Source organism: Cyanistes caeruleus, chromosome 2 (assembly GCF_971803275.1).
Source record: "Cyanistes caeruleus chromosome 2, bCyaCae1.hap1.1, whole genome shotgun sequence".
NCBI classification, from domain to species: Eukaryota; Metazoa; Chordata; class Aves; order Passeriformes; family Paridae; genus Cyanistes; species Cyanistes caeruleus.
In genome coordinates, this window is record NC_141702.1 from 66682302 (window position 1) to 66695134 (window position 12833).

Consider the following 12833-nt stretch of genomic DNA (forward strand, 5'->3'; position numbering starts at 1 on the left):
ATGTCTCCAGTCCGGGATAAGATGCCGATGACCAGGGTTGGGGCAAAGAAGCCTTGGGACGTGATTCTCGGCGCTTCCTTCCAGCTCGCTTGAGTAACTTCTTGCTGGCTGTTTTGCATTTGTCGGTCTGGTTGAATTTGCTGTGTAATTAAAGGCTATGCTGCCAGCTCCGCGTGGCAACAGCTTGAAGTTAATCCTTGGTGGATTTAGCCCCAAGGAACCGGGGGGCTGTGTCTGCACGAGTTGTCCTTCTCCGGAAGCTGAACTCGGGAAACGACATGAAGTGGAAAACAAAAAGAATCTTTTGGGCTGGATCCAGACTGCTGGATCTTTGTCCCCCCGGGAAGCTCGGGCCGTGGGGGGATTCGGTGGGAATGCGGAGGGAGGGGAGGGCGCTCGGGCGGCAGAGGGCGCCGGGACCCGCTGTTTCCAAGGGTCTCTCAAGTAACAAAACAGAAATAAAAACAAAACAAACACCGCGCAACATGAAAAGCCAGGGCGCTTGCCATTTCTGCAGCTGGAAGGAGTATTGCTTCCCTTCCAAGATGGCTGTGGTCCAGGATTGCGTTGGGAGCAGCTGAAACACAAAGCCCCCATCTATTGCTCGCAGCGTTTTGCTGCTGTGTTTGATCCAAATGTGTGCTAACCGCGGTAGCTGCTGCCAAAACCCAGCGCCGCCACATACATACCTATCCTTACTCTGAAAGTTCTCTTTCCACATGTTTGCACCAGAAAACGCGATGTGGGAGAAACCTGCTAAAAATTCTTGCTGCTAATACAAAATGAAACTTTATGCCTGAGCAGAGGGTTCATGTCTAAACCCACAGAGACATAAAAGCTAAGAATGTAATGTAAAGTTACATGTACCACCAGAGCTACCTCAGGAGTCCACTAAAGGATGAGCCTTGAACATTCAGGAAGCAGTACAGAACAAATGGTGTGACTCCTGGGGGTGGTGCTGGGCAGGGGCAGGAGTTTGACTCGATGATCCTTGTGGGTCCCTTCCAACTCAGCATATTCTGTGATTCTTATTAGTTCTTAGCATTGCCTTTTTGCAGGCACTGCAGTCTTTCATGGCATGAATGGACATCATTATTTGTTTCCTTCAGTTCTGCAACACAAGTAGTTGTGCCTGCACGAGTGTGTTTGCAGGTGTACTGGTATTGTTCAAGTCCTGACCCCAAAACTATGATAGACTGAGATTCTGTCATTTCCAGTGGGTTTGGGCCTGTCTTCAAGCAGAAGTTTTGCACATGTAAATTGACTTAGTAATATTCTACACCAAAAAAGACCCCAAGCCCTCTTAAAAAACTTCAGGACATTTATAGGATTAGTATTCTTCCAAAAAGAATCAGACTAGAACAAAGCCATAGGTCTTACTTCAAAGGAATATTGTTTCTTGGCCTGCTGCAGTTGAAGTTCATGGAAAATACAGGTGCCTATGGTCAAACAGAAAGATGCCTGGTGGGATTAGCTGCTTCCAAGACTAGACAGGTTTGAGTAGGAGAGAAAGGTAAATTTGGATTACAATTTCATACTCCAAATAGCCTTGTTGTTTATTGACTCTGCTGAAGTTCACCATCTCTGAGATGAGTTCTGCATAGCCTTGGAGGTTCTGGACTTGGCTCTCCCAAGGTGGATCCCATCCCAGGTAGGCAAAGACCTTTGCATCCCTGACAAGTTCTACATTTCTTATGCTACTCCGCATATGCTATTCTGAAATTCCCCCAAGTTTCATTTTTTCATTCAGCCACAAATTGCATACCCAGATGTGCAAGTTTGTGAAAATAAGACTGGTGTTTATGTCCACAAATCCTGTCTTAAGGGGACTCCCTAGTGAATTAAACTATCAATCTACTGTTTTCTGTTTTTTTCTCTTTGGCTCCACTGGCACCTATGGTAATTAAAATATTCCCACCATATACTAAAAATGGAAGTTACAATTTATTTATTTTTTTTTTATGTTTTACTGAGGCATGACTAAGCTGTTACCTAATACTACCACTCACTTTCAAAGTTCTGATTTAGGTGGTTCCATTTGCACTTAGCTAAACAAAAAAAAAGCACCACAATGTCTCTGCCTTGAAGAATGGAACTGGATTGTCTCTGGCAAGTTCAGTGTTAAATAAAAACCCCATGCAATGCCACCTCAACCCTGTGGTGAGCAGTTCCTGTAGAGCACTAGCAGAGTGACAGTAGCCTGTCCTCCATTCTGATGTCCAGAGTCCCCACTGGAACAGGCCTGGTAGTGAGAGCTGAGGTTAGTTCAGTTTGCAGGTGTGTTCAGGTTCTAGCAATCCTACAAAACCAAAAAAGAAATGGATTTGCCATCCTGCCGACCACCTACCATACCCTGGGGTGTGAGCAATTTTATAGTTGGCTCTGGCTGTCTGAAAGCAAGATTAGTGATGCTCCTGATCACACTACAGGCAAGCACTACACACTTTTTTGTTTTCTTTTAGCAGCACTGAATTGCCTGCCATCCCGAGGAGCTGCTGCCTGAGGCACATTTAGGCCACATAAGGACTGCTCCCCGCTTCTGCCTCCCACTGCCATCGGATCTGCTGCTGCTGCAGAGCAGCACAGGCTGCCCTTCCCTATCAACATCAAAGCATGAGCATCGTAGAGGCATAGAAGGTGTTTTGGATTTGGAGCAGTGCAATATCTGGAGAGCAGAAGAATGGCTTAGATCAATTCAATTACACAAAAAAGCACTTATGTGCTTAATAAAGTCATCTAATGAAACGAGAGATGAAAGGCTCTCAATTCATTAAACCACTTCCTTTAGAAAGAGACTTTCTTTTGGATTTAGAAACATGCCTTGGGATGTTTCAACTGCTGCCTTCTCAGTTTTCTTCTCCTCAGCCTGATGACAAAGTAAGGAAAGGTTTCAGGCTGCTTTCTAACACACATATGAGTGTGAGTCAAAAATTTGTTTTTTGGCCCATAGGAAACCTCTGGAAGGCATTCAAAAACTTGTTTCTTTTCTTTTTCCTTTTGTGTCTATTTTAGCAATTTCATCAGTTGTGTTTTGCTTCAGGAATATGGGAGGCTTCTACCTGAGTCTGTGAGGATTCCTGCAAATTCACATCACAAGCAATGGCCCAAGCTTCCATGCAACGCCTGTCTGTGTGTAGATATGTCTTCCCTGGAGCTGGCAGGTGCCTGCAACACAGTGTTTAACCCTGCAGGCAAAGCTTCAGAGTTGTTTCATGCCCAGGAACACATAAACAAATTTGTCCATGCTTGTTTGCACACACACAGAAAGCCAAGATTCAGCCTCACTCCTTGCATCCTTGTGAGCTGCATCCTGCTGCCTTCTCCTGTCATGTTACGTGTTTGGCCTGTGAGAAGACCAAAGCCAAGGTTTGGTCAAGTTCTGGTCATCGTCTGGTGCTCACTTAGGAGCATGCACAAACAAAGGTGGCTTGTGATGCCTTGTGCAAGCAGCCCAAGTGGCCTGGGGAACACACAGTTAACACAACACTGATGTGGTGAATACCTCCTCAGGGCCTCACAAAGATCCCAGGTTCAACACAGGAAGAGAGGCAGGAAAACAAACCAGTGAGCTGGAGACCCACCATGCTGGTGACTATTTCTGCTCCTATTTCCAGGTGCATCTACTTGGCTGAGAACTTCCATGAATTTCTGAGAATTCAAGATGCTATTTGGAGAAGAGAAATTCAATTCAATCAGGTAATTGAGAGAGCATCCATACCTGATGCACCCTTTAATTCTGAGAAACAATGTTTTTGCCATTTTTCCTGAAAGGCCCAGGAAAGCAGGAAGCTTTGGTGGGTAACGGTGGAATCCTACAGATGTTTTCTTGATGTAAGTGAAGTAAACATAGATAAATCCTACTTAGAGAAAACTGCAAAGATCTTTCAGGTTGCACCCTGAAGCTTGTGCAAAGTTTTCACTGAGCCAGAGTAGGAAACATTTGATTTCTTTTATTTGTTTTCAGTTATTTCCAATGTAAGTCCCAAAGGGTTCCTTACCTCTGTTTAATCCTGCGTGTGCTGTGGGAATAACATCTACAGGCTGTGCCTCTCTTCTTCCTTCATACCCTCCCAAGGTGTGCCTGAACCACCCAAGCACAGCAATCCCTCCGAGCAGGCAAAGTGAAAATCCACAGCAGTGCTGGCATGTGTTTGCTCTGGCTGCATTAAGGGCACAGGCGGAAGGAAAAGCGATCAGCCAGCTCATGGAACGGCTGAGGTGGTAGTGAGGCTTACTGGGAGAGACAGGAGGGAAAGAAGGAAGGGCTGGGTGAAGAAATGAGGAAAAAGCTGATGAATGTCTTAAAAACATGAGGAGCATTTCTCACTTTCTGGCAACACAGAGGTCTGATGTTCTCAGGTGTATATTTGCTGTGAATTAGGTGAGGTTGTGCTTTGCTCATTATACATTTCATAAGTTGGTTTGAACATATATTTTTAAAGGAGAAACTCCTTATAAGTATATGAAGAATTTAAGGACAAGAAGAAAGTTCTCTTTTATTTCCACTTGTGGGAACTACATTGTGGTCTCCTCCAGAAGAGGCATCTCTTGGTTCAGGACAATTCCTGCTGGGCAAGGTGAGGCATCAGGCTCTCGCTGTGGGCTGTTCTATGTTTCTGTGCTGTTCTGAGCAGGCTGTGGCTAACTCTGAATTGCAACATCCAATTCATCCTCCCTCACACACAGCAGTGGGAACATAAAACAGATTGTTAGTTTTCCCAGAAATACCGTTTCTGCTCACTGGCTTGTCACCACCTTTGCATCAATTATGTCTAAAACCCAAGGCCTTCTTAAAAACCAACCAAACAAAACCCAAATGATGACAGCAGACCAAATAAGCAGCCCCATGCTTGTTGCTAGTGAGCCAATTAGGAAAAAAAACAGTGTAAGCCTCTCTGAGCCACATTTGTATAGGAACATTGCTACTTGGCGCTTTATCTCCATCCATGGAAACCTGTGATTTCCTTCAAGCTCCAGCTTGATTCAAGGTGGAGTGCAAATAGTAATTGATGGCTGGTGCAAGGTTCTGAAAATGTAAACTGTTCTGCAGGGCTGCTGCTTTCATCTCTGTTACACAAGGGTCAAATATTTGACAAATGGCCATTTTTGCCCCTATCAGCCCATACTTTTAGAAATCACAAAGCTTCAAAATAAATGCATAAATTAAGTGATGAAGAAAGCCTACGAAGACTCAGAGATATTAGCAAAATACACTTGAATCTCTGTTGATTCCCTGCTTTCCCTTCACTTTGTGGCTTACTGACTTTTCCACAGGAGGGTGTGTCCTATCTCTCTCCAGGTAACCTCTCTGGAATATGGGTCTCTGAGCTGGGACACAGCCACTGGATGATGAGGAGCACTTCAGCCATCCCTGTGTTGTGTGATGCACAGCCAGTGCCAACCCCCCTGATCTCCCTCCTGGTGCCCCTGGATCTGGACCTCTCCTAGCTCCCTGCTCTGGAGGGAAATACCTGCACCCACCCCAACCCCTAGGGAAGGCTCTGGTGACCTGGGCATCTGGGGCAGGTGAGTAGCCAGGCTGGCAGGTGAGGCAGGGTCTGTGCCAAATCTGACATATTCTGTGGGTTTGGTCTTCCAGTGACAACCCCAGGAATGTCCCTGGAGCAATGAATGAGCAGGCAAGGCACAGGCACTCTGGGACACACAGCTACCTTCTGGAGAGGGGGTTAATCAGAAGGGAGAGAGTTCAGGGAGTTCTGTGCAATCTTTTCTTAAGCACAGGAAATACAACACTCCAAGAGCACGCAAACTTCCAAATGAGAAGGTACTAAAATTTACAATTTTACCTCCCAAGTCTTCTCAAAATCCATGTAAGAGGCATAACTAAAACAACAAGCAGTCATTAAAGACATTAAAATCTTGCCCTCTGAAAGGCCATTTCCACATTCACTTCTCAAATCTTATTTGTTCTGGTGCTGTCTCATGCTGGCCAGCAATATAATAAAACACTACTTGAATTATTCACTTGGATAAAGTTTTCAGTCCAAAGTTGGACTTAGAATATATAACTAAAGCCCCCACAGACTTGTATACAGAGAAGGGTCTCCACATGTCTTGTTTTATTGGCCAAGTGCTGGATTGCCATCTACTGGAGAATAAAGAAATAAAATCCAATTAACAGCTATTTCATAGTGAAGGAGCTATGTTGTCTGCATTTTTGGCTTTAACTTTCCCTGCTTCTGTACAATTAATACAAGTCTGTGCTGGCCTATAAAGTTGTCTCTCTGTTATGGTAAGCAGCTTCTGATCCATGCTATCTCCAAAGTTAGGCTAAATAAATATTACTTTTAGAATGAGGCACTTTAGAAGTTTTTAAAAAGGTTTCTTCAAAAGGAGCATGGTCCATTTAAATATGGTCCATTTAAAGCTGGAATTAGTGGATAAGCAGCCAGTAAAAATGTTCCTAAAGATTAAAGTTTTCTTAGTTCTGATCTACTGTATTTGTGTGACCTTTACATTCTTGCAGTTGTAAGAAGGGTTATTGGATAGCTAAGTAATATTATTACTGGGAGATAAAACTACTTCTGTTAGAATTTATGCCAAAGGCAAATTAAAGTGAAACATTTAAAGGTTTCTCTCTCTATCTCCCTTTGTCTGTGAAATCAATCTGTGTATTTAAGCCTGTTAATATACAGCAACCTCTTGCTGCCTTCCATTTACTTTTTAAAGGCCAAAAAGCCCAATGCTCTCAGGAGGTAGAGAAAAGAACAGCTACAATTTGTGGGGCAGCCTCAACTCACCCTACCTAGTGCACTACAACTTCCTTGATGAGCTAGCTGAATGTTCTTCCTATAGGATGCTCTTCTCATTTGCTGGAGAACTTGGTCCTGTCCAGGTGGCAGATTTAAAAGAAGAGGGGAAAAAATGAATCTGTAGGACTGTGGACTACATTACTGAGGAAGCTTGGGACAGATATCAAATGAGGCACGTAAGCACAGTAAGAGAAAGAATGGTTTCATGGCTGGGTCAGTTGAGGCTGGTTTGAGTCATGCTTGTAACAGAAAATAGGAAAAACCCAGACACTTTGTTTAAAAAGACTGATGAAGATTATTGAAAAGTTGGCTGGATTTTAAGAGGAACGAGCTCCAGCCACCACAGCTCCTCTGAGTCCTTCTGTGTGCCCACGTGCCTGCCTGCTGCTCGTCTTTCCTCACGCCAGTTCTCTGATGATCCTGTGTTTGCCCCTTTTCTCCTCATTGCCTCTGCTTGCTTACCTTGTCATTAGGTCGTGTGTTGAGGTGCTTGCTCCTCTCTGTTGAACACCACAGCCCTGGGTGTTTCACTCAAGACACCTCACTCATTGCTGCTGAGGCTCAGCTGGTGCAGAAACACGTTTTGGGGAACATCCCATCCAGATCCTGCAGTGTTATGGCAAATCTGTAGAACAGATTCATATGGTGCACAAGGGCTGCAGCCAGTGTTAGGACTCACCATGAGCTGGACCATTTTCAGTGTAAAATAAATTAAATCTTCTCATTGTTTAACCATTACATTTTAGCAAGTAAGCAAACAGAAAGGATGAGACCCAGGCTTTGCCAATAGCTGTGATCCCAAAGCGATGAGGTAACGAGTGCTCAGTGGCAGAAGAGGAATAAGTACAGTTGAGGGATTACTGTTATTGTTGCTATTATATAATTTTCCCTATTTTTTTTCTCAAAATGGTTGAACAAATTTTCTTTCAGGAGGAAACAGATCAGTCTGAAACTTTACCAGGGAAGGACACTAATAAGTTATAGCAGCCTCCCAGGACTGGACACTAATACTTACTAGAACTGTGTTTATCCCATTAATTTGGAGATTTCTCTTTCAGAAGGCAGTACATCTCTCCTAATCTCCTTTCCCTGAAAACAAAGCACTTTTTATTCTCTGCATCTTATACTGGTGTGCTGGGCCTCTCTGAAGAAAATCTGCTGCACCATCTGACTTTTGCAGCAACCCTGAAGACAGGGGTAAATCTCAGTGTTGAGCAATGTATGACTGAAAGGAAAAAGAAAAAAAACCAAATCAGTTTGCTATTAGTGCAGTTATCCTCCAAGCTGCAAGTCAGGTGACCAGTCTTTTGGCTCAATTTTCTGTGCAGCAGTTTGGATATTTTTCCATTTTGATGAGACTGTATTTCTTGAAAACAGAGACAAGAAGCCAAACAGGGTGGGGAGCTGGGGAGGTTTCCAAGCAGCTCTGAGAGACAGAAATACCATCAATAATAGTATATTTCTTTCTTCCAGTAAAATTTCTGAGTGGCATTAAAAAAAATAAATAGAAATCTCCAATTTACTGTCCTGTCATTCAACAATGTTTCATGTAGCTCTGTGCCAAGCCCTTTTGTTTTCTTCTTGTGGATCCTACAAGAACCAGGAACACAGAGCCAGCCATGTATGCCCACTGTGCCACCACCAGTGCCCCCTGAGTGTCTCCCTCCAGCCCAGCTGTGCAGCCAGGGCTGGCACAGCTGGCAGCTCAGTCAGAGCTCCATTAGCCACCAGGTTTGATGGGAAGGTGCAGAACTGAGGCAAGTCCCATGTCCCATGCTAGAGCACTTCCCTGTCCTCAGATCTGGCATCTGGGCTTAACAACGAGTTATCACCGTCTTGATTTTGTGTCTTGCTGCAGGGGCTACTTTATATTTGTCTGAAAATGAGTGTTTATGTTGTCCTTACCACATCCTGAGTCAGCTCATACCTCCCTCTGTGGCAGAGATAGGAAGGCAATTCACCTGGATAGCCAGCTGTGCCTTGCAGAAGCTCAAGTACTTTACAGAAAGGGCAAGAGAATAAGGCTGTGAACTACTTTTTGCAAAACCTTTTAATTGCCTTATTCAGAGACTGCAGCCAAGCCTACTTGTCATTCTTTTAAGTTTTGTTACTTTCTCTTTACAGCAATAAAATATACTCATATTCTTCTATATACTTCCATGGGCTGCCCTGAACCAAGGCATTTATTTCTCCCATCCTGATCCATAAAAATGATAAACCAACCTATTGCTGGCACTGGTGTCATAATGAAGCCTGGCATATTTAATTACCTTGATTTAATTAAGCACGAGTTTGTGGATTTGTTTGTTTGTTTGTTTGTTCTGTGCATCCTTTGCCTTCTTAAGGACATGAAGACAGACTTTTCCCACCTGAAATATGCATATTCAGCCTTCTTTATGCCCAAATAGTGCTTCCCTGTAGCTGTCCTCCTGTAAATCTTCCAGGGGCTTCAATGACCCTACCCACTTTCTTTTTGGCTACTATGGCTACTGTCATTAACCCTGCACTCAGTACTTTCCCTCCAAAGTATTAACCCGATTTTAGCCTCAACTCTCTAAAAAATTAACCCCATGAAGTTCCTACTGACATCTGCCCCTTTTCTTCCCCACTCATAGCACTGCCCCTGCCTTCCTCGTGCCTTGGAGGGCTGCCTTTCTCGGGGGGAAATGTGCTTTGGGCAAACTGCTCTGTGCTAGGGCAAATCCAGGACTTGGCACAATTGGAAGAGCCCAAAAGGACATTTCTAGGCTTGCTGTAAGGCGAGTGTGGGTCCCAGCAAATCAGTGAGGACATTGTTCTTTCAGTTAGTTGTCTGCGTTAATAATATCTATTTAACTTCTTTCCTAATTTAAAAGCTGTGGAGTTTGCATGTTTATCTGTATCTTGCCTGCTGAATGTCATTAAGGCCACTGCTATCCCAGAAGGAGTTGTGTCAGAATTGGGTACAGCACAGGATGAGGGCAGGGATGGTCAGTGCAGCACAGCTTTCCTATGAAAAGAGACTAAATAACCCTGGGGTCTGAATGGAGAGACTGATGCAGAATGGGATGAAGAGCAGTGAAGTGAGGATGGCCAGGGAAAATGAGTAGAGAACAGTTTGCTCAGGGTCTTCATAATGCAGTGAACAACTGATATCAAATCAGGGAAAGGAAATAATGGTTCATGACTGTGTAGTTACATTGTGGTGGTGTTTACAGCAGACTGCTTCAGAAACCACAAGAGCTAATAAATTGAGAAGGTTGTGGAATTATGCTTTGTTTGTAGCTGCTAAAAAGATTATGGAGTGCAGGCTTTATATCAGGATATATTTAAACCACAGAGAGCTGGAAGAGTGTACAGGGGAAAAGGTTTCATCCTCTTTCTTCAAACATAGCTAAGATGCATCTGAAGGAAAGATACTGGGATGAAATAAACCCTTAGTCTGACCTAACACTACTGCTCTGATGTTAATGAATTTGGGAGATTTACTGGAAGACTGGAGGGTGCAGCTTGTTCTTCCTTCTTTGTATCTCATTTTTTCCATAGTTGGAACCAGTGGTAGCAATATGGATTTAGCCACAGTGGGCAAATAAGAGGTCACTTTTCTTTTACTTAAGAGCAATCTGTGGTACCTCAAACCCCAGTTTAATTGTCCAGAACCCTGTAAGAATTGAAATTGAACAAGAAAGGGCCTTTCCACTGAAAACTGAGCTGTTCACTACTGTGTTACCCTACAGGACATCTCAAACTTCAACAGCTGCCAACAGCAGCAGCTGAAGAATGATCTCTCCTGGCTGTCACTCCATTTTCATACACAATTTATGGTGCTTAGTGTTAATATATGGCCATAAACAGATGCTGATTTTCCCCTCACATGTGATAATAAAGCTTGTGACAAAACCAGGAGTGCCTGAAGAGAAGGAAAGGAAGCAGAAGTGTTTTCATTGTAAGAGTCACCTCACCACAGGGAGACTTTGGTGAATTAAGCACCTGCACAGTGAGTGACATAAATGAGGCTCAGATGTTGTCTTTGACCTCCCAGCCTTTCCTTCCAGCTTTCCACTAATGTCTCACAAAGTGGGAAACAGACAAACTGCCCATGCCATTTAGTCCAGACAAATTCCAGATATCTACTTTCTCACTGTTATTCCAATTACTAATTTTTCAGGCTAGAAACAATTGGGAAACAACCACAGCAGACACAGCCAGACATCTAACACCTCTCTGGGAGAGGCTGGGGGCTGCCACAGCTTGGAGAAGGAAACTTGATGGAGCATCCTCAGCACTGGCAGCTGGCCCACAGAGCTCGCTGGCCCCTTCTCCAGCAAGTCCTCCTTGGCTCTGCTTTGCCACCATTCCCACCCAATAAATGGCTCTTTGCAGCCCAAAAAGCCCACGCTTGCCACCCACAGACTCCTGCACACTGGAGTCTGCTCCCTGCCGTTGTTTCCTGCAGGGAAGTGGCTGAGGATCCCTCTGCCGGTGCCACGTTTTTCCAGGAAAAGCGCCTGTTGTGATTAAGTATGTGCGCACGAGGGAGGTTTCCAAGCTTGAGCAATCCAGCTGGCAGCAGCACGCTCTGCTATAAGATTGTTCCCGCAGTACAGGACCCAGAGCTGATTTAATTGCATTAGTCACCAGCAGCAGCACCGCTGATCTTGGACCCAGAGTGCTGGCTGGCCAGCAAGCCTCATGGTTATTTTAACTTTGTTTGCTTGACCTTTCCAGTGGTCCAGACCCCTCGAGGAGCTGAAGAATGCTTCATCCCCCGCTGCTGCCTCTGAAACGCAGGGCAGCCAGGGCCAAGTGTAAGGCTGAATATCAGGATGCACAGGCTGAGTAATGGTTCCTCCTCACGAGGAGGGGAAAATTTGCCTCTTACTGACTGACTGTAAGGAAACCGGTTTGAGAATAGCGATTGCATTTGATGGGAAAGAAGGAAATGGGGCTGGCTAATGTTTATTGTTCTGAGGATCATTAAACATTCCTTTATTTTGTTTATTAGCTGTGAGATTTCTTTATAGGCAAATAAATTCACAGATCAGCAGAACAGACCCAAAACTTGACATTTAGAGGCAGTCAAGTTTTCCCAAAGTCTGTGAGTGTTCAACTCTGGTTATCCAGAGATTCAGGATAAAGAAAGAGTAAAGAAGCTGAAAAAGTTGTGTCCTGGGAGAAAGTTTTGAAAGTCCAGCAGGTAGCAGTCTCTTTCAGGTAGATCATTCAAAGATACATATTGTATATCAAATATGTTACTTGCTATGATTCCTAACATTGTAGACAAAGCATTGCACAAGTTTAAGGAAGTCTCCAAATAATACTTCTAAAAAGCTGTTTACTGCCAAACCATTGTTTTTTTAACCTCTTAAGCCAAACTCTCTCATTCTGCACAGCATCTGGGGAGGAAATTATATCTCAAACTGCCAATGTCAAGACAGATGCCAGACAAATTTAGCTGCATAGCAGTGATATCTCATTCACTGCTGTGTGAGCAGCACACTCGTCCTGGAGTCCTGTGCTCCTCACCTTCCAGGAGAGCACTTGTCAGAGCTCAGCTGATACAAGAATTTGTACATTAGGAGCCATAACACAACTTACTTTAATTTGAGAAGATTTACCATTACTCCTCTCATCAACTGGATTACTGCCACATGGCAGGTTCAAAATTAAGACAAAACTAGAAGAAATTTACACCAAATGATCTACAAAATTTCTACATGTTTCTATATGACAAGCAAGTCATATAGAAATAAGGATAGAATAGATAAAATTTATTTACTTATACCTGGTATTATGCAACTCCATACCCTATGGAGTTTGAAAGACCACCAGAAAACCCATAAATCTGATAACCTAAAACAGGCTACTACAAGAATCAGATCTCTGTTTAAATAATCTTTTCCTCACAATATCTTGGTAAATTCTGACAAGTTATTCTTTTTAAAAGATCCCACACCACTGAGTTTTGAGGCTGACAATGATTATCTAAATGTTCTAGTGGGATATTTGTTCTTTCACTATGAGCTCGTAGGCTAACGCTTCCGAAGGAGGAATAGTTACCCCTTGGGTTAAGGCTGCTCT